Here is a 26,158-nt window from a genome sequence, read left to right on the forward strand (position 1 = left end):
AGGCTGCAGGCGCCGCACAAGAAGCAACGCGTCCAACTCCCGACCAAGAAGCAACAAGCGCAGCAGGTGCAGCCAGAAATGCTGCTGAAAAAGCAGCAGACGCCGCAGAAGCATTAGCTGAAGCGGCGGTAGGGGAGCAAATGGAAGAAGCAGTTCTAGCAGACAGAGTAACATCTGCATTGGCGGCCGCGAGAGATGCGGCAAGAGCAGCAGGTTGTGCAGCTGCAGCGGCAACAGCGGTGGCGGTGAAAGAAGCATTAAATGAAGCCAAGAAAGAGAAAGACGAGACCCGGGCAGCGACACAGACAGGACTAAAACACATATGTGTTGAGATATCCGAACCAGGCTTTGAAGAGCTGTCAGATTCAGAAAAAAAAGACTTTCACCAAAATGACTGTATAGCCTACAAGTAAGATATTGTATCTTTACAGAGGGTTTACTCTGACACACACACACACACACACACACACACACACACACACACACACACACACACACACACACACACACACACACACACACACACACACACACACACACACACACACACACACACACACACAAAGTGGCTTATTGAAGACACAATGGAGTAAAGTCGGGCAAGCCAATGAAGAAGGGTTGATATCTATTATCTACTATGTACAGTAAGACTAAGCACATCTCTTGCAGCCTTCAAGAAGCAAGTAAAGACTCTCCTCTTTCGTGACTATAGGCTACTAGACTAATGTTTGAACTGCCCTGGCCCCAGGCCAGATTCTTGACAGTGTGTGTGTGTGTGTGTGTGTGTGTGTGTGTGTGTGTGTGTGTGTGTGTGTAAAAAAAACGAACCCTTCTTTGCATCTGCACTTATTGTTCTGTATATTTCCTGTGCACTTTGTATCTGCTAGCGATGTTGGCTATGATTATGTCCTCTTTTGAAAGTCGCTTTGGTTATAAAGCATCTGCCAAATGCAATGCAATGTAATAATGCAATGTAATGTGTATCACAGATGGAACTACAGGGTAATGTCCTAATGTAATCTAAGCTTATTCATAAATCAATAAATCAATCTGTTTTCCATGTATTAAAAGGTTTGGATACAGCTAAAGTAGGCTACAATCATAAAGTAACATCCACATAAGGAACATCTAACTTATTCCTTCACTGAGACTGCTTGGTGATCTGATAGAAACTGTTCTGTGATGTGAAAGTCTTTAGTTTGCTTGAAACAAAAGGAAATTAACAACTTGATTTAAAAAGATGACAAAATAAATGTAATACTGTATCTGTTGTGCAATGTGGTTTTCTAGAGGTAATGCTTGTACCACTGTAAAAATGTCCCTGTTTCGATGTCTAACTATAGGCCTATAGTAGTCAGACTACCGAATCTGACACAGAAAAACACAACATCACAAGCAGCGTAAACAGACAAATACATGTGAAGGTACACATAGGGAATCATACCTTTAGTTAGGCCTACAGAAGTTATTATTTTAGTTGAGAGCACCGGAACAGCACAGATGTATTTCTTTTTGTTTTTTATTCAAGTGCACAACATGACTAACGTTTCGATGGTTAGACCATCTTCATCAGAGTCCAGTCTCTCAAGTCTCTCAAATTTCCTGCCTCTCTCCCGTCGATGCACCAGATGATAAAGCAGAAGCCCGAGGAATTACCCCTTTGCTCTTCTTTTAGTTCTTGCACATAAAAGGGTACAAGACAGGCTGTGATGCATATTGTACTTAACCATTTTTATGATTTTAGTAAATTAGTAAAAGTAATTTGTTCCGCAAAAGGATTGTTCCCACAATGTTACAATTGTTACCCAATGGTAAGCCTAGTACTTTCAGTTCTCAGTGTATGTGGGCAGACTCAGGCTCAGTGAGTCTTATCAAGAGAAAAGGCATTTTGTGCTTACAGTAATTTAACGATGGAAATAAACATATGGCTTGAAATCCAAGCCATAAAACCCTGACAAAGAAGACATAAGCGAAGGACCTGTTCTGGCAGACCTGGAAATGCTGGCCTACTGAAATGCATATTTTGCTTTAGCAGAACCAATTTGGTTTCAAAAAGAAAAAGGGAAACAACGACAGTGGGATGGCAGAGTTGCAACATTGTTGTTTCTCATCATTTTCTGACAGAGCATTGGAGGGTACTGCTGTGGCATTTTCAGGGCTGCACTGGGGCAAGAAATCAGGCCGGGCATTTTCAGCCAAGACCAGTCAGCCAGGCATTGAGACAGACAATGAAGCTTGTGACAACATTTTAAGTTATCTATTACAAGCTATTTTGACCACAACAGTTAACATGAATGTGTAAATCTGACTCAGAGAGGTCTGCTGTAGCATCATGAGGACTGACACCACTATATTGATGGGGAGGGCCAGGCCAAAATCATCAACAGTCCACCGGGCAAATGCCCTAGATGGCCAATCCAGCCATGGGCATTGTGAATGTGTGCTTATGTTGTGCTAGATTTGGATTGTGATGTCATGAATGCACAAAGTTCAGACAGAGTTATCAGACGTATGTATACAGTATGTACAGTGATTGCTTTGTCTTATTTAAAGGTGCAGATGTGGTCAGAATTGGTATTGCAACTGAAACTGTGCTGCCTATTGCTAAATCTGGTCTTTTCATGAATATTTGATACATTATAAACCAATGTTTATTAGTATGGCCATACCAAAGTGCAGTAAGTTTTGCAGCTAAAAAGTGTATTTTTCTGGAAAATCAAAATGGCGGACCATGGAGAAGATCCCCCTTTTCATGTATGGAAATTGCAATTTTCCAGTCATAATGAATACTCAGAATTTGATGATGGTCGTAAGTATTTGTTAAAAAGCTAACACTTGTGAAAGGGCAGCATGAATTCTGGAAATGAACAACTAAAGTATTACACAGTGCACCTTTAATCATAATTGGCCATGTTTACTTTTTTTACTTTGTTTGTAAAAAAACATGTTTTTTGTCTCTGCAAGTGTAGTGAATTTATCTCTCTCTCTCTCTCTCTCTCTCTCTCTCTCTCTCTCTCTCTCTCTCACTAGCCTGACTAGTCTGCAACACCCTCTAAAGCACCAACTTTCCCCCTGTCACGGAAACGTCTCTCTGAAAGCTGCCTTGGTCAGGTGAGTTGAGTTGTGAAATGAGAAGTAGGTAAACTATGGAGTTGGGGGCAGAGTGGGGACAGAGGGGGCCCAGAATTGGGTTCTATTTGCATTGTATGTACAGTTGAGGACGATATTATTAGCCCCCCTCCTGAAATTAGACATTTCTCTTGATTTCTCAGTAACAATGACCATTATTCACCGTTTCTGTTATTCTGTAAACAAATGCACTGATGGAGATAATGTTCAATGAGTTGAATTTGGATTTTTCTATTGTTACGATGAGTTTAAACAAAAAAGGCCAAAAATGACAAGGACAAAATTATTAGCCCCCTGATCAATAGTCAATATGGCGCCATTTATGAACCAAAACTGACAACAGGCTCTGATAAGTTGCTACCTAGGTTGGCACATGCCCCCCTAGGGATTTTGGCCCATTTCTTCATTGCAAAGTGTTCTAGCTGGTCCAAATCGCATGGATGCTGAGCATAGACATTAACCACAGACTCTCAGTGGGATTGAGGACTGGACTATGAGCGGGTGATTCCAATATCATGGTTTTAGTGTCCTTGAAGAACCTCTGAACTAATATAAATGTATGCTTTGGGTTACAACAATGTTGTTGGAAGACACCCCCGCCCCCCCCCCCCCAAGAAAGACAGTTGTTAGTGCTTGTCATCATATTGGGCTTTGGGGCCATCATCACAGAAGAACCCCTTTACTAAAGGCAGTGCATATCAGAGTGTTATTGAGCTTTGCCTGTGAACATTTGAAAGTCAAAAATGAGTTTTGAACGTCTCTGCTTTCATCTGATGATATCATTTCTATTTACTCTCAATGGATGATATTCAATTGCACCTGCTTTGATGCATGAATTCTGCTTCTGTCAGGTGAAGAAAGGGATAGGCCTTGAATCGTTATAAGATGGTTTCCACAATTAAACATGGTGGTGGAGGCATCATTCTGTGGCAGCCTCAGCCACAGGAAACCTTGTTTGGGTGTACGGCACCATAAAAACTGAAAATTATGATAGAATGTGGAAAGTGACCTTGCAAAAATATGCTCATAGAGGGAGTTAAGATCTTCACTGGATCTTTCAATAAGATAATAACCCAAAACTTGCATCCAAAATAGTTCAAATGTTCTTCAAGGATACTAAAACCATGGTCATGGAGTGGTTCAGACCTCAATCCTTTAGATAGTATTTGAAGAGTGCTGAAAATGAATGTCCATCCTCAACATCCATGCAATTTGGACCAGCTTAACTATTTGCAATGACAAAAATGGGCCAAAATCCCTGGTAGGACATGTGCCAACATACAGTGAGTCCAATATGTATTTGATCCCTTGCTGATTTTGTTGGTTTGCCTACTAAAAAAGACATGATCAGTCATTAAATGTTATGATAATATGTATTCTAATATGGAGAGACAGAATATCAAAAAGAAAATCCAGAAATTAACTGAAGAGAATATATATTAATTTATTTCCATTTCATCGAGCAAAATAAGTATTTGATCCCCTGCCGACTGATTACAGTTCCGGGCCCACAGACCAGATGGGCACTTCTGATCAACTTGTCATCTGAATTAAAGACACCTGTACATACTAACATGCATAAAAGACACATTGAATCAGCAGAATCAGTCCATAGTATGAGTGAATCAGTCACTCTCCAACCTCACCAGCATGGGAAAGACCAAAGAGTGGTCAAATGATATCAGGGACACCATTTTAGACCTGAACAAAGATTAAATGGGCTACAAAGTCACAAGAAAGAGACTGGGTATTAATGACCCAGCTGTTCATGCATTTCTTCCAAAATGTGAGGAATACAATCCATCAGCCTGTCTGGGGTTCTATACAAGATTTGACCTTTTGTAGGGATTTGATAATCATGAGAACAGAAAGAAATCACCATAGAGCTGTACGGGATGAACTAGGCAATGATATCAAAGCTACTGGGACCAAAATCACTGAGAAAACTACTGGTAGCACTTAATGCCACAGAGGTTTAAAATCCTGTGGTGCACACATGGTACCTCTTCTTCAGAAGGAACCTGTGCAGTCCCACTTGAGGTTTGCCAACGGACACCAGACTGGTTTAGGATATGATAAGGAGGTGCTGTAGTCAGATGAAACCAAAATCAAGCTGTTTGGCATTATCACAATTCAATGTGTTTTGAGAAAGAGTACTGCTGTCTATGATCCCAAGAACACCCTCCTCACCATCATGCATGAAAGTGGTATCATTATGTCTTGAGGGTGCTTGTCTGGCCAAGGCACAGGACAACTTCACATCGTCAACGAATGGATGGAGGGAGACATGTAGTGCAATCCTGAGTGCAAACGTCCTTCCCTCCACCACTACACTGAAGGGTGGGCCATTTTTGGATCTCCCAACATGACAATAATACACAACATACAGTCAAAGCAACGAAGGAGTGGCTCAATAAGAAGCATATTAAAGTCGTGAAGTGGCCTAGACAGTCTCCAAATATTAACCCTATAGTAATTCTATGGAGAGAACTGAACCTCCCATTTGCCAAGCTACAGACACAAGCTATTAATGTTTAAGAGATAATGTGCAAAGAAAAATACTTTCTACTACATGCACAAACATTGTCATCAACTAAAAGAAGCATCTGACTTCAGTGCTAGACATCTAGGGCTTTGCCACAAAATACTTTATCTTCTTTAGCTAGAGGGGTCAAATACTTATTTGCCTAAATTAAATACAAATAAATTAAAATATATTATTTTAAGTTATTTTCTGGAATTTCTTTTTGATATTCTGTCTCTCCATGTTTGAATACATATTATCATAAATTTATAGACTGATCATGTCTTTATTAGTGGGCAAACCTGCAAAATCAGCAAGGGATCAAATACATATTGGACTCACTGTAGTTAACAATTAATCAAAGTGCCTGGTGTCAATTTTTGTTCATAAATGGCACTGTATTGACTATTAATGATAAGGGGGCTAATAATTTTGTCCTTGCCATTTTTACACTTTTTTGTTTAAACTCATTGTGAAAATGGAAAAGTCCAAATTTAACTTATTGGATACTATCTCCATGGTGTATTCGTTTCCAGAATAACATACATTTATTTATAATGATTATTCTCAATGATCAATGAAGAGATATGTCTAATTTCAGAAGGGGGGCTAATAATATCGTCCTCAACTGTATTGGGTGGAGGGGCCCTTTCAGATGAATTTGTCCTGGTCCCAGCCGATGAATGAATGAATGATTTTATTTCTGTTCTCATATAAAAAAAAAAAGGCCTACATGATCAAGTTCCATATAAGCCACACCACATACTTTAAAAAAAAACAGTCAGGATAACAAAGCTCGGAAGCTTATTTCCATTGTGGTCCTTTGATGTTAAATGGCAGCAGATGTTAAAATGTCAAGTGGCAGTGGGACGAAACTAAAACTATAACACATTACATTCTCTCTCTCTCTCTCTCTCTCTCTCTCTCTCTCTCTCTCTCTCTCTCTCTCTCTCTCTCTCTCTCTCTCTCTCTCTCTGTGTCTCTCTGTCTCTCTCCCTCTCCCTCTCTCTGTCTCTCTATCTCTCTCCCTCTCCCTCTGTAGATTGTGGATGCTTGAGAGCATTTCAATTAGATAGTGCATTTTCATAGTTTCACAAAAGTGAAGCGAGAAAAAAAAAATCATCAAACCTATGACTAGATCATTTTTCCCTGTTTGCATGGAATTTGTCATATTTTTATATGCCCAGACAGGCACTATTCACTTTTTTATATGCCAAGGAAATACCCTTGATGAATAATTATGAATAATTTTGCCACAGACCTCAAGCTGTTGTGATGTGGCATGCAGTAGAATGTTTGACTTGTGGTGGTGTTCTAGAGGGCCTCAGTGAATGGCTTAGTCAGAGATTCTTTAAGTATATAGAGATATGCCATTGTAATAGGTTGCTATGGGCACCTAACGTGACCAGGTTCCGGTCTGCCTAAAGGGACGTGTCATAATACTCCTAGCATTGAATAGAACAGTCCTTAGGTCTGCCTAGGTCTGCCTAAAGGGGGATTTCACCCCCTCCCCCTTGCAATAATAGAACCCGGAAACAATGGGCCAATGGAGCCTCTCTCTCTCTACTCTCTCTGGCTTAGTTGTCTGTGAGTTAGTTGCTATGGTTATGGAAGCTCCTCTTGTCTTATCATCACTCTCACATTGCTTGTGGAGAAGAGGAAAGTGCAGTGGTATCTGCCGTAGCAGAGTCACGCCAGGCCCAGGTGTGGAGTTTGGGGGTGGTGGTTCTTTGAAAAGCCCCTAATCTCTCAACACACAATCTTCAGTCTGGAATGTTTGGTTGGAGATGTTGGCTAAAATATGACTTAATGATTATCTACCGCATAGAAAGCCTTTGGGTATGAGGGAGTTTGACATGTCTATTTTTTGCTGATGTTGCTGTGGAGGCCTTTGGTTTTCTTCAAGTGTTAACTGATGTTTTATTGTTGTTTTTTCCCCTCCACATCTTGAGGAATGCAAAAGAATGGTTTCCACTGAAATGGTGGTGTTTGCTGCTGTCTCTGTTATCAGGCTAATTGGGATTTTGTCTAAATCCTGACCTTAAAACCACCTAAACCGTAAAGATGTGCAACTCTCACCAAGTGGTGTTCTCTGGTATTCCATGAAAAGTTACGTAGCAAAATATCTGTTGTGTTTTATTTAGCATTTTGTAAATCACTTTTTTTCTTTGATTTTATAAAATGGCAATTAAGACATGACAGAGGCCATATTTCAACACAAAATGTATTGTGTATTAGAATGAGGCCTTTATTTACCCTGTCAATAGTGAGATGGGCGATTATTAGAGACTAGGCCAGAAAAGCAATACAGGGGTGCATTTCTCAAAAGCGTAGTTGTTAGCCAGTTAGCAACTTGGGTGGTTGCCAATGGGAAATTGCATGGTAAGCAAAGTAGCTAACATAGTTAGTAACTGCTTTCGAGAAATTCACCCAAGGCCTGATACAGATACAACAGTATAGCCACACTAACACTAAGTGTCTTTGAAGCATGCATCTGTAAAAACTTGACTTAGACTTCAATTCACACACAGGCCACAATTTTCACAAGTGGTTTGTAGACGGTGAACTCTGACACTGGTCCTTATGTCACATCTGGCCCTGACAGACGCGACCTGACCAGGCAGTTAATCACTGGCTCTTCAACATCTGCCTCTCACCAACGATTCTTGAGGCCGTATAGCAGGACACCCTGGGGTCATTTCTCAAAGCCTAGTGTGTGTCCTTCGAAGTGTATCATCCTTCGTAGTCACGCCCAGTGATTGGATACTCTTTGGTGTACTCTGCGGTGTATCCAATCACTGCGCGTGACTAATTAGGCTGACAGACTTCCAAGGCTCATACACTAGACTTTGGGAAATGCCCCCCATCTGTTTCTCCCATCAAAGGGATGCGCCTCAGAACATTGCTATGCTATAGCCTAAGCATGCATGATTAAGGACAAATGTAGGCTACATGACATCCTCATCCTCCTTAGAGTTGTGCCCAAAAAAATATTATTATTTTTTTTAACTCTATGGACTCTTAGAGTCTAATGCCGTTTCTGCTGTATCAAAACAAAATCAACTTAAAGTGTAGGAGGCCAATGAAATGTTTAGTTGAAATCAATATATTTTAAAAGGAAATTAGCTGTTTATGTGGTAGTTCTGCTTTGGATATACAGACTGAATTTATCATTGTTGATCATATATCGATTGTCATCATAGATACATTTTACATTACTGGGAAAAAAATACAGAGGACATGACCTCTGTGTCCTCAATGGTAGTTTTGGCCAGCTCTTGTCTCTCTGGATATAGCTATTTGTTTCCGTTACTGGTTTTGTACTTTTCTTTTCCCTGCTTGAAAAGCTGGACGGTTCTTGTTGGCTCTGAGCTGTTATAGAATATCAGGGAAAATGCAGACCTATCATCAAACTTGCGTACCTATATGTACAGTCATTGATCATAGCTGTATGTCTGTGAAACCAAATCAAAACACAATCATCTTTGAAGTGTACAGTAGGGAACAAATGAATAAGTCCAAAGTCTCCTTAAGTCTTTGGTTGACAGACTGTTCTGAGTATGAGAAAGTGCTTGAAAGGTTGTTACATGAGGAAGAGTCTAACAACCACTCACTGCAGAGCAGCTCAAAATGGGGAAATTTACGGTGCTCTTTTGACCTCCTGTCCTATCATTATCTCCGTACATGAGGCAAGGCAAGGAAACAAATGAGGCTAGACATCTCTGACAAGTACGTGTTTGGAACTGTGAACGACAATGCTTGTTGGAAATGTGAGTGACAATACTTTCTAAATGAGCTTCTGTTCTCCTGCCCCAGTAATTAAACTGCAATTAGATACAGGAAGCTGAGCGAGTCATTTGGTGAAGGTTGGGAAGTAAGTGTGTTTCTTGGGCAAACATTGCTGAGATGTGATAAGGCTTCCCTCTCTCTGGGTGCATTCCAATATGCAGACTCCCGTCCTCCACTTGTGCTTGTGGCCTCACCTCGCCTCCTGGCTCCTCCTCCGTGGAGAAAACAACTAATTTTCCCAGCTGTCAGCCTAGCCACAACAACGTTTGGAGGTCTGTTTTTCATTCACCATCCCGATTGCAAATGAGAAAACAACGTTAGAATTGTGCTTTTGCAAGATATTGAATTATTTTTCTGTCGCCAGTGACATCATCATGAGGTCACAAGCAGGCAAGTGAGCAAGGGAGGATGGAAGTCATCATGTTGGAATCCACTCTCTCTCCTGAAATGCTGGGCTGTCTCTGCCTCAGTAAATGAGATGCTGCGGGTGTCTTTCACCACATGAGGGAGCTGTGCTGCATGAAAGTCTTGACTTTTGTTTCCCCCCAATACCAAGCCCAGTAGTGTCTCAATGAACGTATATACGTTTCGTGTAGTTGTGGATTCTAAGGGATTCTGGAGTCTGCCAACACAATGCCCTAAGTATTTTGAAATGGTCCTATAGACATTTAGTAGTTGTAGATCAAATTTGCTGTATGAATACAGCATATCGTATAAAGGAAGCATTGATCGTTAGATAGATTGATTAACAGTTGGTGCATATTATTGGTCAGTGGGCTATGAAATGTGTTGTCATTCTGTATTTACATCCTGGGTATTTGTACCAGTAGAGTCTATGGCCGCTCTTGCCGCTGTTCACTTCCTGTCAGGCTGAAATCTCAGCAGCAGTGGAATTTTACCAGAAGAGGAGAATTGCTGTCACAAGAGGTCTCTCTCTGCTCAACAATCTGCCAGAGAAGAGGAAGTTGCAGTTTTCTTACATCCTGAAGGAGAGCGCAGCTCAGCCCATGAGAAAAGGGAGGGGACGTTTGTTCTTCCATTTTGTGCTTTGTACAAAACTGAGACATGCCTGAGGAAAAAAAACTGTTAGTGCCCCTTTATTTTATCCACAGAGTGATGAAACTATGACTATTGATAAGGATGTGTGAAACTAAAGGGGACAAGAATGGATTGGCTTTTATGTCACCAAACAGTGATTTTTGCTAAGCATTTGTATACCATATCACACACACACACACACACACACACACACACACACACACACACACACACACACACACACACACACACACACACACACACACACACACACACACACACACACACACACACACACACACAGCAGTAGCAGTCCCCCCCCACTGAATATTTCCTATGATGTGTAATGCATGTAGGTGCTGATTTAGCATTAAGCCAAGCTCTCATTTTCTTCAGATACCCTGCTGGGCTGCAACCACCCAACAGGCAGCCACACTAATGAGAGCCTGTTTTTCATTTCAGTGCAGCTTAACTCAGCGTGACAAAATGTCTGTGGCTGACCTGACCCGTGTGGGCCCGTCAAAGCCAGCCAGACAGACGCAAACGCTATAAGAGGTCATATGATCCATTCCTCTAATGTATGGATGTCATAGCCATTCAAGCAGGTATAGGCCTATCTGTCCTGCATCTTTGACTATAAAAGGAGCGGCGAGAGAGTTGAGAAGTCAAGCTCCGCAGTGTCACAACCACATCCTGTCTCGTGTGGGAGGTGAGCTGCAGTGTTCAAAGAGCAACAGCTCTGACTAGCATGTCAGAGTGCCCGACAGTGTTAAAACACAGCTCTGCACAAGTAAGCAACATTATGTTGACAACAGAGCATCGGGTTTTTTTTTTACATGAAATATAATTAATACCGCATACTGTCACCAAAAATAGTGCGAATGGGATCTGTCTGGTTTTGCACAGTTTTAGTTATTGATGATGAAGCACAGGCCAAAGCACGAGACAGGGTTCAGTGGCAGTGTATGATTGCAGCCTTATGTCCAAACCGGGACGAAAGAGGATAATTAAGTAAGTTATTGATATTGTTACATGTCAATAAAAAATATTGAAGTTATTGATGATATTGTTACATGTCGAACCCACAGACAATGTGTTTGTCTTACAGGCCATTCTTTTCTGTCTGTCACACAACACAACCACGCACACTACATGCCATGGACCCACTGCCGTGCAGTATCATGTGTACCGTACCCTAGTAGTACTACAAACCATGGTGTGAGATGAGGGCTGGCTTTGTAAGCTCCTCTGCTGCCTGCCTTTGATGCGTCACCATAGAACCGTTATCCCTCTTCTGAGCTCTCTCGAAACAAGGAGCCATTTGACACATCAGTGCCATGCAATGCCTTGCCGTGTACTGCACAGGAAATGGCTGGTTCAGATAAGGTTGAAGCCCTGACATACTGTACGCACACGCCTGACTGCCTAGGCCTTAAACACTCTCCATGAAGTCCATGCTACTGCAGCCTGGTGTGGTAATCTGGTATACAGAGCATTTCCTGCTGGGCGATAGTCCTCAGGGGGCCAATGCTGTTCTGTTTTTTGTTTTGCTTTGTTTCATTTTTATTTTTTATTTTTTTTCTGGTCCCAGGCCAGCCCTGTATGCTACTGCAGCCGCTTCCCGGGCGAGAATTATTTGTACCAGGGCCCTGCCGTGGCCTAACAGTAGGGCACTGTGTTACTACGCTAGTGACCCGAGTTCGATTCTGGCTCGGGTCATTTGCCGATCCTTCCCCGTCTCTCTCTCCCCCCACTCATTTCCTGTCTCTCCTCCACTGTCCTGTCAGAAATAAAGGCAAAAACAAACCCTAAAAAGAATGAATTTGTAGTGGGAGCTAAATGATCCGTTTGACTCATTTGGTAGGGGCTGTAACCTTGATACCAGTCGACAGCAAGTTATATATTATTTTGTCGTTTAAAGGTTTTTACCACTTCCAGTGACTGACCATACATGGGTTCTTGTTAAGCGCATTGAAACACATCAGAGTCACACATTGTGAGCTGTAGGGGAAAACAACTCGCAGACTTCTGTTTCTAAAAATACTGCGGTGACGTGTGTGTTGCTGCTCACTGATATACAGCTATTCAAATACTTTCAGCACTGCCTAGACGTAAAACCTGTACTGAGTGCAACTTTATTAGCTGACCGAAAGTATAATGAAACTATATAATTAGACTTCATTGTCAGTTTTCACAGAAATTCATTTTGCGTCCCTGAGCAAGACTCGTTTAAGACAGGACATACATATAACATCACATCACAAGACTATTGCACAACTGACAACAAACAGAGGACTCAGGCCTATATACAGACATACATGCATACTTACATTACATACAACCCACATAACTTGAAGATCTTACCAACATGGAGTGATAACACTATGCACCCTTACGACGGATTTAACAAAAGAATCGATTGATGTATGAAAGCACGTTTAAGTCTGTTGCGGTTGAAGCGGGGAACTCTGAAACGCCTATTGAGGGTAATGGCTGGTATTATGGTGTTACAGATATTAATTTAGCTAGGTCATTCAGACCTTAACCATTGGTTTATCATTAACCATGTCCTTGTCCTTCTAGCTCTGCGGTCATATACAGTAGTTGACGCATTTCCAGAACAGGCAGGTAATTCAGAGCCCTGAGTGAAGCTACATCAGATGACTTCGTAAGAAAGTGGGTCTGTCATCATTATTAGGATTATAGTCAGGGCAGAGAAGTACAAGTTGCATTGCCACCATTATGCCATGGGTGTGCTGCTTTCGGTCCTCCATGCAGTGTTGATGTGTGTTTTCTGCTGATGTGCCGGGAAGGAGGGAGCTTGCAAGGAGAGCGAGAGAGCGAGAGAGAGAGCGAGAGCGAGAGCGAGAGCGAGAGCGAGAGCGAGAGAGAGATACGTAGATAGATGGCTGATGAACTGAGCTGGGCACCTGCCAAGCCCCGCTGCTCATGCATTATGGAAGCTGTCTGGGGGGGACAAAGGGGTCACTTGTCCCGGGCCCAGGGAGACAGGACGCCCAGAAATGGGTGCTCTATACATTGTTTATATTGGATTTGGGGCCCTTTCAGATGACTTTGTCCCGGGCCCAGCCAAAGCTGTCAGCGGCCCTGCTCATGCATTATGAAAGAGACGGCCTTGTCTTATCTTGCGAGGGGACGCCTGTATGAAGATGTTGCCACTCTCTCTCCCCGGAGGCCCATGCTATGGCCGGGTATTACTTATTCATCTACTCGGGAGTGGGCTGGACACAGACGGCGAGCTTATGGTGGCCCATCAGGCCCGGCCTGCCTGTCCTGCCTAGCCTGATTATCATCGACTTTCAAATCTCTTCGAGACTTGGTCTGACCAAGAGCATAACAATTAACATTTCCCAAACGGTATAGTTCACCCGCCTCCCTTGGTTTGCTAATGGTTGTTTGCCTCCCAACAAAGTGGGAGGAGTTCCCGATTTTCTGGGAACTCAGAAAGTACTTGCATTGCTCTTGACCTGACTAGCAGCAACGCTGAAGGTGTTGCATCACTAGGAGGGCACGTCCTGGCTATGTCCTGCCTGCCTGCCTGCCTGCCTGCCCTGCCCTGCCCTGCCTGCCTGTCTGCCTGCCTGCCTGCCTGCCTGCCTGCCCTGCCCTGCCTTGCCTGCCTGCCTGACTGCCTTGCCTGCCTGCCTGCCTGCTTGCCTGCCTGCCCTGCCTGCTCGCCTGCCCGCTCGCTCTGCCTGCCTGCCCGCCTGCCTGCCTGCTCTGCCTGCTTGCCTGCCTGCCCGCCCGCCCGCCCGTCTGCCTGCCTGCCTGCCTGCTTGCCTGCCTGCCTGCCTGCCCCCCGTCTGCCTGCCTGCCTGCCTGCCTGCTTGCCTGCCTGCCTGTCCTGCCTGTCTGCCTGCCCGCCCGCCCACCCCCCGTCTGCCTGCCTGCCTGCCTGCCTGCCTGCCCTGCCACAGACAGACAGAACAGCTGACTCCAGCAATGCTCCTCCCGCCATGTCCGAGCGAGCCGTGTCTGTCCAAACCCAAACAGATACAGAATTGAACTCAGCATGTGGTAGTGAATGTCCATGCTTTGATAGTGAGCCTATGCCCAGGGAAGCTGACAGCGGGGACAAAGGGGTCACTTGTCCCGGGCCCAGGGAAGGAGGGGGCCCAGAATCGGATCCTCATTACATTGTATGTACAGTATTGGGTTTGGGGCCCTCCCGGATGTCTTTGTCCTGGGCCCAGCCAAAGCTGTCAGAGGCCCTGCCTATGTCTGTCTAGTGAGCCCTATCTCACGCCTTTCGTAAAGTCTTCACGAAAATAATAGAGTAATTTTCGTGGTGCATTCACGTTATTGCCCGCCTTTCGTAAAGTCTTCACGAAAATATTAGATTAATTTTCACGCTGCCTATTCACTTGAATTGCCCCACTGCTGCTATGGTTATCCAAACGTCTGCAGGGGCGGGGAGGGGGTGCTGACAGAACACTGCTGATACACTCGGGACTCACTAATTCGACGCCCTTTCGGTACTTACGCCTTATGTCCCCTAAACCTAAACCTAACCCTAACCTTAACCCTACTTAACCCTAAACCTAACCTTAACCCTAACCTTAACCCTAACCTTGACCCTAAACCTAACCCTAAATTGCTTGTTTGAAATGTTTGATTACCATGTGACGGTAGGCTACCGAAAGGGCATCAAACTAGTGGGTCGCTAGGCAACAGTCGGGCAATCAAGTGAATAGGCAGCGTGAAAATTAATCTATTATTTTCGTGAAGACTTTACGAAAGGCGGGCAATAACGTGAATGCACCACGAAAATTCATCTATTTTTTTCGTGAAAACTTCACGAAATGAGTGAGATACGGTTGGTCTAGTAGTGCTTGCTGGCTGACGTTGAAAAATGCAAGTCATTGTGTGGGGCATATAAGCAGCAGCATCCTAATGGAAGCCCCCTGGAGGGGATGGGGGATGGGGGAGGATGGGCAGCCTGCCTGCCGATCAATAGTAGTGCACAGAGTGATTCAGTCTGCCGTGGATGGCTGACAGCATCCTGCTTGCAACACAGCAGTTCACTTCCTCATTGGGCGGCCAATCCGAGACAGACAGCTCAGATGCATGCAGTTTGCAAAAGGGCAGAGTGGCTTGGCTGATGTGGAGTCAGCTGTGTCTGGTACTTCCACATGCTTGTCTGTCTCTGTCTCTGTGTCTGTGGTCTGTCTCTGTCTCTGTGTCTGTCTGTCTGTCTGTCTGTCTGTCTGTCTGTCTGTCTGTCTGTCTGTCTGTCTGTCTGTGTGTCTTCCTCACTCACTCACTCACTCAGTCACTCACTTGCTCGCACTCTCTCTCTCTCTCTCTCTCTCACTCACTCGCTCACTTGCTCACTCTCTCTCTCTCTCTCTCACTCACTCGCTCACTTGCTCACTTGCTCTCTCTCTCGCACACTCTCGCTCTCTCTCACCTACTCCCTCTCTCTCTCTCTCTCTCTCTCTCTCTCTCTCTCTCTCTCTCCCCATCGGATCCGCTGCAGGGAAATGTCATGAGAAATGGCATTGTTGTGAAGGGTAGCTGAGCAATTATCCTTGACCACGCCACCAGTGCCATCTCTGCAGTGAAGTGAGGCTTATAATTAATCTCTCCAGAGGGCAGGTGCCCGTGCTCTGTTTCCCATGATCCCAATGGGATCTCCTCCTTACAAGGGCGGATCTAGCCATTTTGGGGACCTAGGCGAAATATAAACATGGGGCCCTCAAAAATCATTATATAGACATAAAAAAATGAAAAAAGGTTCGCACACTTCTTTGGATTTTTTCTTCTTTAAGTTATTTTTTCTTATTATTATTTCATGCATTGGCAATGACGTTTCCAAAGAAGTGTGCGAACCTTTTTTCAAAAAATGTTAGTGTTTTGTCTCATATATGTCTTCGATTACTTATATTACATATTTTTTTGTTTGTGTTTACCGTGACTGGTGTGACAGTTGGGGGCCCCTACGGAGGACAGATTTGGTCGTGGCCCTAGGCAATTGCCTAGGTTTGCCTAATGGAAAGTCCGCCTCTGCCTCCTTTAGTTGCACAGGATCACACTGAGCAACAGCACGGCACGCCCTCAACCAGGAGCCCAGGGAGTAAAGCCGCATGTCATTATCTTCTAGAAGTCTTTTCTTTCTTCTATCGCTATTCACTTACACAACAGCATGTACTGTACTGTACACAGTCTAATGTTGCTGTGTTAATTACAACACTGAGAGAGGTGGAGCAATGTAATGATTGTTGAATTCGACACTAAGTGTTGAGTTAACACTGCAAGTTGTACATAGCTACTGTTCTGTTCATGAGCGTGTATGCCTAATTCTGGTCCATGAGCATTGTAGCGGGGTGCAGAAAAGGGGAGAGGATGTGCGATGTGTGTTGCTGTATTGTGGCTGTATTGAATTGCGTAATTGTTGCAGCATTGAATTGCTGCCATTTGCTGACTGTGCCATCCAGTAGAGGGAGAGGGAGGGATGGGGCCTCCTCCCCTTCCAGGTCAGAGAGAGGTTATCATCACATCACGCACACGGCTGCCAACCAAGACCACCGCTTCAGCCTTTTACGTTTACGACCGTGGTACTCAACCTTTTTTGAACAAGCGCCCCCTTGATTTTACACAGTAAAAAAAATGTAGTATTAACTCAGAGAGTACTCTGGGACCAAATGCACTCTAGTCTAGAAGATGTTAAAGCAACTCTGCAAGTGTTGAATTAACACTGCATTTTTTTACTGTCTATCATGACCTTCACAACAGCCCCTGGACCTCCTCATAAGCCTGCTAACGCCCCTGCCAGTATTAAAAAAACAAAATAGACTAATGTCCCCCAATGGCAAGTGAGCAAAACCTCCACGCAGCTGTATTCTTCTCAGTGCCCCCCCGAGGACTCCCTAATGCCCCTGGGGGAATGTAGAGCCCCCGTTGAGAAACACTTCTTTACGTGGACATGTGCAGAGGCCTACTGTACTGCAGCTCATTCACATTTGGCCACCATGCCTTCCAGTCAGGGCTGGATTAAAGCACAGGGGTGCATTTCTTGAAACCACAGTTGCTAAAAGCTACTTTGTTGTTTGCAGTGCAATTTCCCATTGACAACCAGCCAAGCTGTTAACTAGCTAACAACTATGCTTTTTAGAAATGCACCCCAGGCTAGATATGACTGCAGCCTAGGGGGCCCCACCTGCCAAGGGGCCCCCCAGTTGGCCAGATACAATTGGTAAAATGTAAGAAGATGCAGTATTGATAACTTAGTCTGCCGTGTCAGGTAGAGCTTTAAATCTTATTAGTACTCCTCTTGGGTTGGAATTATGACACCGTCCATGTCATTTTGTTATGTTATTTTTTTTTCCAAACAACCTGTAGCCTAGGGGCCCCGTGGCTTCTTACTCCGTCCCTGCTTTCAGTAATGGCAAGATTTGATTCCCTTGAGTTACCAAACAAACTAATTTTTACAATGCCAGCAGCAATTATGCAATACAAAGCCACCCCAATCCAAAACAAAAGGATAAAGAACGTTTGTTGTGATTTGTTGTAATAAACACCTTAATCCCTGTTGAGCTCCTTGCTGTTGCCGCTGCCTGTGTCTGTCTGGATGCAGAACGTTGCCACTCTTTGTTAAGGCATAAGACAATCCTTAGATGTAAGGCTTAGTTTGACTCCAAAGATGTTGAGGAATTATCAATGTATATACTTCAAAGAGAGTTGGACGGCCATGTTTTGTAAATTAGTCATGCAAGACTGTTAAAATTATAATAACACACCACGCCGAGACTGACATGAATTTATGTCATAGCTATGGCCGTTCTGAGGCTTTCATGTCATTGGACTTCAGAGCGTAGCAGTGATGGCTGCCTCTCTGACCCGCTGTCTCGGTCTGACCCTGAGGTGAAAGGTCAGCTGTCTTCTTGCCCTCCTCCACAGGAGGCTGTGCAGTCACACCCCCACACCCATCCAGCTCAAATACCGGTAGCCACTCTAGTGTTTGAAATGAAAGTTGCACTGTGTAGTACAGTATTTTAGCTGTTCCTTTCCGGAATTCATGCTGTCCATTCACAAATACTACCCTTTTCATGAATACTTACTAGTCTTGTCAACAATGATCGATTCGGCGATGCCATCCAATGCGGGGCATGGACGATCCAATTCAATGCGGCAAGTTCCAGAATCGATCCGGCAATTTTTTAAAGTTTCAATTACTGCCGTGGATATATTCCGTGGAGCAAATTAATGTTAAATTAAATAAAAGTACTTCAAAGCATTGCAAGACTGATACAGACTGATCCAGACTGATACAAAAAACAGCCAATAAATTGTTGCTCAGTATCTGACTACTTGTATTGCCTCATCATGACTGATGAAACATTTGCTTTGCTTTCAGTAGAAATTAAATGCATTGTAGAATTGAATCGGATCGGATCGAATCGCATAGAATCGAATCGAATCGAATCGCTACCTCCCAATTCATGATCGAATCGGATCGTGAGGGCAGTGCCAATCCACACCACTAATACTTACTACCATCATGAAATTCTGAGTATTCATTACAACTGGGAAAATGGCACTTTATACAGAAAGGTAGATCTTTTCCTTGTCCACAATTTTGAATGTCCAGAAATAGACAGTTTTAGCTGCCAAACCCACTGTACTTTGATCATACTGGTAAATATTAGTTCATTATTTAGTAAATATTCATGAAAAGATCAAATTTGGCAGTAGACAGCACAATTTCAATGAGCAGCGTAGTTGCAATACCTATTCTGGCCACCATCCTAGTCAGTGCACCTTTAAATGAAAGTAATAAGTTGAAAATCCCCCTTTCTCCAGGAAATGTCCCATACTGCCAACAGTAGGTGCTACTGTAGTACTACTCTGGTCTACTATCACTAGTCAGTGACTTCCTGTAATTGGCCCTGTTTGGTAAGTACATAGTGCTTTGCTTATAATGTGAGTTCTGTGTTCTTCTCTTCCTATCTTAGTGACCAATCGCATCAGACTGAAAACACATGGTTCCCCTTCTGATAACTACTCAGCGTCTCATATCCTCTTTGAACTTCTTTAAAATCTATGCAACAAAGACACGTCTTGTGTCTTGTTGTATTAACAGTACATTACTGTTGTTCAATCAAATAAGAAATGATGAATATTTGAATGTTATCTTTGACAAACATGAGGTTTTTTTTTCTGTGGTCTGACAAGCTCACTGTAGATAGAAATGTATGTTGTAAGATAACTTCCCCATTTGACTGGAGAGAAATGGGAACACAAATTAGCTTTCATCTTAAACAAGTAGGAGTTTGCTGGATCGTCGCCTTCTGCTTCTTGGTTAGATTTCAGCATCACTGACTTTATGCAACTGATGGTGCAGCCAGCGTTGAAGTAGCTATGGGAACAGCTTGTTCATCGCAGCAGGGGAGCGCTTCCTCTCGACTGGTCAACTTTGTGAATTCAGGAAGTAGTCACCTGCAGCAGGAACAGAAAGACATACACACAAAGATCGGAAGACGGAAGCTACAGCACCCCAGCTAAAAAAAAAGATCCTAAAAACATCTCTGTAACCCCTCCACAGGCTGAACAACATGCACCGTCTCTCTGCTTCCCCTCAATCACACACTCACAGAGTGACACACAAACACACGTACAGTACGTGCACATAGACACATCAACAGACATACAGTATGTTACATATAGTATGAAGGCCACCTGATGTGCATGCACGCACACACACACATACACACACACGGGCGCACACAAACACATACACATCAAAGTAAATTCACATGGCCCTACCGTGGCACTAACTGTATAGGGCACACGTCTACTATGCAGCAGACCTGGGTTTGATTCCCAGCCAGGGTCCTATGCTGGCCCTTCCCCGTCTCTCTCCCAACTCACTCCCTGTGTCTCCTCCACTCTCCTGTCTGATAGTAAACAATAAAGGCTTGAAAAGTCCCCGAAAAAGTATATTCACATGCAGAAGAAGACTATTTTTTGCGGTTTCTGGCATCTGAGTGGTAAGGTACAGTCGGTCGGCTAGGCAAGTCAGACTGCTTTCATCAAGCTGCCTGAATCTGCTGGAGTGCTTCAGTGTGTCTTTTAGTCTGTAAAGCCAGAATGGAGACTCTGGGTTCTTGCCCCGAGAGGATAAACATCTCATTACTTGGCCGGCTTTATTTCTCATGAATGTCGAATTAGTGTTTGTTTTACTATATAAGCCCGATACGGCTAGCAGCTAGGCAGCACAAACAAAAGAATGTTTGTTGACCTGACCTGAGGTAGCGGGGTGGCACCTGCACATGGCTAGGGGAGAGACGGCAGTTTAATCCCTTTGCGCAGAGCCCTACTGTCACCAAAATTGTAATGTCCATGCCTTTTTAAAAAAAAAGTCTTTTTGACTTATTTATGACAGAACAGTGAAGGTGGTGACAAGAAGCGAGAGGGGAGAGAGAGACGGGGAAGGGCCGGTGAATCGAACCTAGGTCAGCCGCGTGGTAAGTTCCGTACGGTTTGGCCTCGGCAGGGCCCCTGACTGTAGTTTAACCCCTTTGCGCAGAGCCTACGGTATGTTAGAACCCTACTGTCACCAAAATTGTAATGGCTATGTCTTAGTCTGTTACCTAAGACTCTCTGCATTGTCATAGCAATGTTGTTTATGATGTAGTTGAGTATTTTTAGTAAATAGTGAATAGGCCTGCTGGTGATCCCATCTACCTTTTCGCAGAGCCCATGTTAGAACCCTGCTGTCACCAAATTTGTAATGGCTATGTCTTAGTCTGTTACTTAAGACTCTTTGCATTGCCATAGCAATACTGTTACGATGTAGTTGAGTATTTTCAGTAAATAGTGAATAGGCCTGCTGGCGATCCCATCTACCTTTTCGCAGAGCCCATGTTAGAACCCTCCTGTCACCAACTTTGTAATGGCTATGTCTTAGTCTGTTACTTAAGACTCTTTGCATTGCCATAGCAATATTGTTACGATGTAGTTGAGTATTTTCAGTAAATAGTGATAGGCCCCGCTGGCGATCCCATCTACACAGAGGCTATCCCCCTTTCTTGGCTCACAATAGTGATGGGCACAGGTTAGGGTCCTTAACCTTTAAGAGTGTACCGTCACACCGGTGTGACGGGAATGTTCGGGCAGTGAAAGTTCTATAGAATTCTGGGCGTCATTGAATACAATATGGAATTGTAGAATCTTGCATTGTTATAGAACATATTCTTTTTATAGAATGCTCAAAAACCCACACTCTTAAAAATGATACAACGTGCCCTACTGTGGGTCAATCGGTAGGGCACTGCACTGCTATGCCGGAGACCCGGGGTCGATGCCGGCCCTCTCTCCCACTCCCTTCCTGTCTCTATCTCACACTATCTTGTCATATAATAAAGGCATAAAAGAGCTAAAAATATTTGAAAAGACAAAAAACTCTAAATGGGCTCTACATGAACACCAGCCAACCGTCCAAGCGCTTGTGAAATTTCAGTTTGACTGGTAGAAAAGACCAACTTACTAGCCACTTTTTCACCAAATAGTGAGTGTGTGTTAGACTAGCAAGATTAACATCAAAATAATTAATAATCAAAATAATAACTTAGAACCCTGGTTAGGGCCCTAAAAGTAAACGTATGCTACAGTGGCACCCAGTGAGTGACGTGGAAGAGGAGCTGGTGATTAGTAAGAGCCTGTGTGTGTACATGTAGCCTTTTCAGCCAGTCTTCACCCCATAGTGACCACTTCCTCTCCTCACCGTACGCTCTACAAACCGTTAAAAGCTGCACTACTTGCCCCATCACACCTCAAGCCTTACCACATTGGGCTGATTTGAAATCAAGTAAAACAGCCACTGACTTAAGAACCAGTGTCTGTTAAAAAATACAATTGCCTTGGACTAAATGAGAATGGGATTTGCCTTGTAAATGGGAGTTGCAGGTTGTTGGTATGCGTGAGAGCAGAAGTGAGAGAGATGTGTGTGAGATACGTAGTTGGGGGAGGATGTGATGCCACAGTCAAGTCATCTGAGCATGTCAAAGGCATTCATTTCCTGTTCTTGTTGACAGACTGTGGTCTCTGCAAGCCTCCGTTGCACCAGTCTCTGTATGTTGTTTGAATCACAGAACAACTCAGACTAAGACTGTTGTTAGTGGTTTACATAGGCCTATGTGCACATAGTTGCTGTGTACATACAACGTATGTGCACATACGGTTGATGTGTCTACATTGTCACACATGATTGATCTCCCATCAACACCTTTATAAATAAGCAAGCCTTCACAACACATACTATATCACTGCAGTCATTTTTCACGAGAGTACGTTTGGACAGGAAATGTATCTGTGAAGTAATTTCCCAACCTTTTTTGTCTTGTGTACCCCTAAGCCTCTTCGTTGTGCCATGAGTACCCCCTAAGTCAAGTTCTATACCGCTTTCTCCATCCCAATGTAACTAAGCTCCATATATTTGTTAAAATTTCATTTTCCCAAGTACCCCCTGCAGTGTGCTCGCGTACCCCTAGTGGTACACGTACCCCTGGTTGGGAAACACTGTTCTACATGAATGTGAAATACTGGCTGCATGCTCGGCTCTATTTTCATGGTGGTGTTAGTGGAGAGACTTTTTTTTTCACACTCACCCACGCTCTAACTCATTACATTACGTTACACTTGGCTGATGCTTTCATCCATAGTGACTTACAGTTACTCTCGGTACAGGGTTCTGGTTACAGGCCCTGGAGCAATGTGGGGTTAGGTGCCTTGCTCAAAGGCGCGTCAGCCATGGAGTAAGGGAATGGAAGGGTGGGATTCGAACCTGCAACCCTTAAGTCCCTTGATCTTAAATTCATCTCCCTAACCACTATGCCACGGCAGCCCCACCACCATGCCACGACTGCCCTAACACAACACTCAATGCCTATTGAGGTCAACATTAAAAAAAGATCTTGGTGACAGTTGTGCATTAAAAATAGAAGAAAGTTTATCATTCAGCTGCAGATTTCCTGCCTATGTGCAATGCCTGCATTCTTCTTTGCCAAAACACAAAAGATTACCCTTTGGTCAGAATTGCTGTGTAACTCAGTGACAAGCCATATGCTAGTAGGCACATGCAGTCATTTAACAGGAAGGCCGCATTCGCGTTTCCTCAAAATGCGCCTCTCTACCTCATTCCAACGTGGCCCCTCTCGGCGTGACTAAGGTCAACTGATATCGAGAAGCATGCAAAACTTTTGGCAGGAGGAACCAAAAAGAGTGGCTACATTGTGCCTCCTCCGCGGCGGCGGCGCGGGCATGTGGGCAGTCAGACCGTGCGTGTCCCTGAAGGGGTCATGTTATCTGATGCAGGCATTTAGGAGTCATGGGGAAGCACTTTTCACATTTCAGCCTGATGAGCTCATTTCTGACCAAAGTGAGTGGCTGAACAATCCTCAGCATGAGCACACACATCGATGTTCAAATCTCTTCGAGACTTGGTCTGACCAAGAGCATAACAATTAACATTTCCCAAGTGGCATGGTTGACCCGCCTCCCTTCTTTTGCTTATGGTTGTTTGCTTACCGACAAAGTGGGAGGAGTTCCCGTATTTTCGGGAACTCAGAAAGCATACTGCATTGTTCTTGGCCTGACTAGTTGCAACGGTGAAAGTGTTGTCACTAGGAGGGCACAGCCTGGCTACCTCAACACACACTAATGGATGGGTATGAGTATGGGGTCACATCTGCAACACTTAAACACAGGGGTGTCATACAGGGGGGTAAAGTGTGACTGAGTCTCCAAGGCCCCATGTACTATATATAGGGGTTCCACACAGTCCGATGTATGCAGATTTATGTCTGGGTTGGTCCATTGGAGCTGATTGTACATAGGTCACACAATCTGCTGCTACTGGTTACGTGGCGCTATTCCGACATGTCGCTATTCCGACGTTAATGTCTATTGTCGGAATACCGACACGTTTTCCACCGTCCGCCGCTATTCCTACATGCCTCTATTCCGACATCCCTAACCTTAACCCTAACCCTAACCCTAACCCTAACCCTAACCCCTAAAAAGTGTCGGAATAGCGGCATGTCGGAATAGCGATTGCCCCCCGCTGCTACTCCCCTGCTTCAACAAAACACAGGTCAACTAAACTGTAGGCTCATCAAACAGACTTGACACTTCATTCGTTGTGTTACAGCACACACCATAAATAGGACTGAAGTATGCATGAGGTGAAACCACGGCTTCCTGTGTAAGCTAATCAGAGCAGAGGTAGGCCTAGCTGGCCTACGGTACCTTTAGTATGCTATGCTAGCCACCGTTGTGCAATCTTAAACTGTGTTTTGTGGGGCTCTTTTGCTGCTGATTTCCAGTGATCTGTCTGAACATGTTACCCTTATGTAACCCCTGAGCTGTCAGATTTTCTTTCTTTCTTTCTTTCTTTCTTTCTTTCTTTCTTTCTTTCTTAGATAAGATCAGATCATATCAGGGGTAGGCCTACATTTCTCGAAACTTTGTTGTTTGCGATGCAATTTCTCATTGGCACCGAGTTGCTAACTGGCTATCAACTACGCTTTCGAGAAATGCACCCCAGATCAGATATCATTCTACTTTTTCCTCAGGCGTATTTTTTGTTGTTGCTAATTTCCCCCCACTGTAACTATACAGTATTTCTTTTAGTAGGGGCGGCAGCTTTTGCCTGGCCTACGCCTACTGCTGAGGAGCACCTGACCTTGTGGAGTCTGTCCTCCAGATAAAAGGTCAAAGGTCATTTCTATTCACCTACAGTAAGCATGGGCATGTACAGTTTTTTTGTATAATGTATTGTGGAACATGTGGCACTTGCCCCCCCATGTCTTTGCACGCCAGGGCTGGACTGGCCATATGGCATAGTGGGCATTTCCCTGTGGGCCCTGCATCCTTGTGGGTCGTGGGCCCCTATTTTCAGAAATGGAAAAAAATATGATTGTTATTATTATTATTATTATTATTATTTTAAATAGGGCCCCACGAGGGTGCGGGGCCCACTAGAGAGTCAGTTCTGCTTCGCTTATTATGAGAAGGGCCCCTTTAATCTAAAAGTGCCTGGGCCCTATTTCACCCCTAGTCCAGCCCTGTTGCACGCCACTGACAGTAAGGTTACCATCAATACAGACACAGTGCATGCCTGATTTAGACCCTCAGTGTGTCTGATTAAGATGAACCTCATGGCCCAGCCGGGACTCTAACTCTGGACTGCTACGCCGGCGTCCCGTCCCGTGTTCGATTCCGGCCCGGGTCCTTTGCCGATCCTTCCCCGTCTCTCTCTCTCTCCCCACTCGCACTCTGTCTCTCCTCCACTGTCCTATCTCAAAAATAAAAAAAATGTCCCCCAAAAAGAAGAATCTCATGTAGTTTAGCGTGGCAGATTAGAACCTCGCTCACAGTAGTTTACAGTGTCTGACAGCCTTATGTACTTGCCTACCATCAGGGCACTTCCTGAAGCACGCTGAACGTGCACATGCAGACCTGACGACATTCTCTGATTTGCTCAACTTGATCTCAGATCTACAGTAATGATGTTCCTGTGTGTACATGCTCATACCTCAGCAGACGAACTCAGACAAAGTTCTTGAGACTCTTGAAGCAGCACAAACTGGGAAGTGTACAGGAAACTGTTGAAAGGAGGAAATGTTGTGTTGTTTAAAAGTGTTGCAAGGGGGAAAC

General features: G+C 44.1%; 1 long non-coding RNA gene across 1 annotated transcript in view; it reads left to right on the forward strand.

The window, feature by feature from the left end:
- The window catches only part of LOC134460769 (uncharacterized), a 60,643-nt gene that overhangs the window by 30,401 nt on the left and 4,084 nt on the right, over positions 1-26,158 (forward strand). Inside the window, exon 3 of the long non-coding RNA XR_010037165.1 lies at positions 3,031-3,111. This is a non-coding gene — a long non-coding RNA (uncharacterized LOC134460769). The remainder of the gene's footprint in view (positions 1-3,030; positions 3,112-26,158) is intronic.

Source organism: Engraulis encrasicolus, chromosome 13 (assembly GCF_034702125.1).
Source record: "Engraulis encrasicolus isolate BLACKSEA-1 chromosome 13, IST_EnEncr_1.0, whole genome shotgun sequence".
Taxonomy (NCBI): domain Eukaryota; kingdom Metazoa; phylum Chordata; class Actinopteri; order Clupeiformes; family Engraulidae; genus Engraulis; species Engraulis encrasicolus.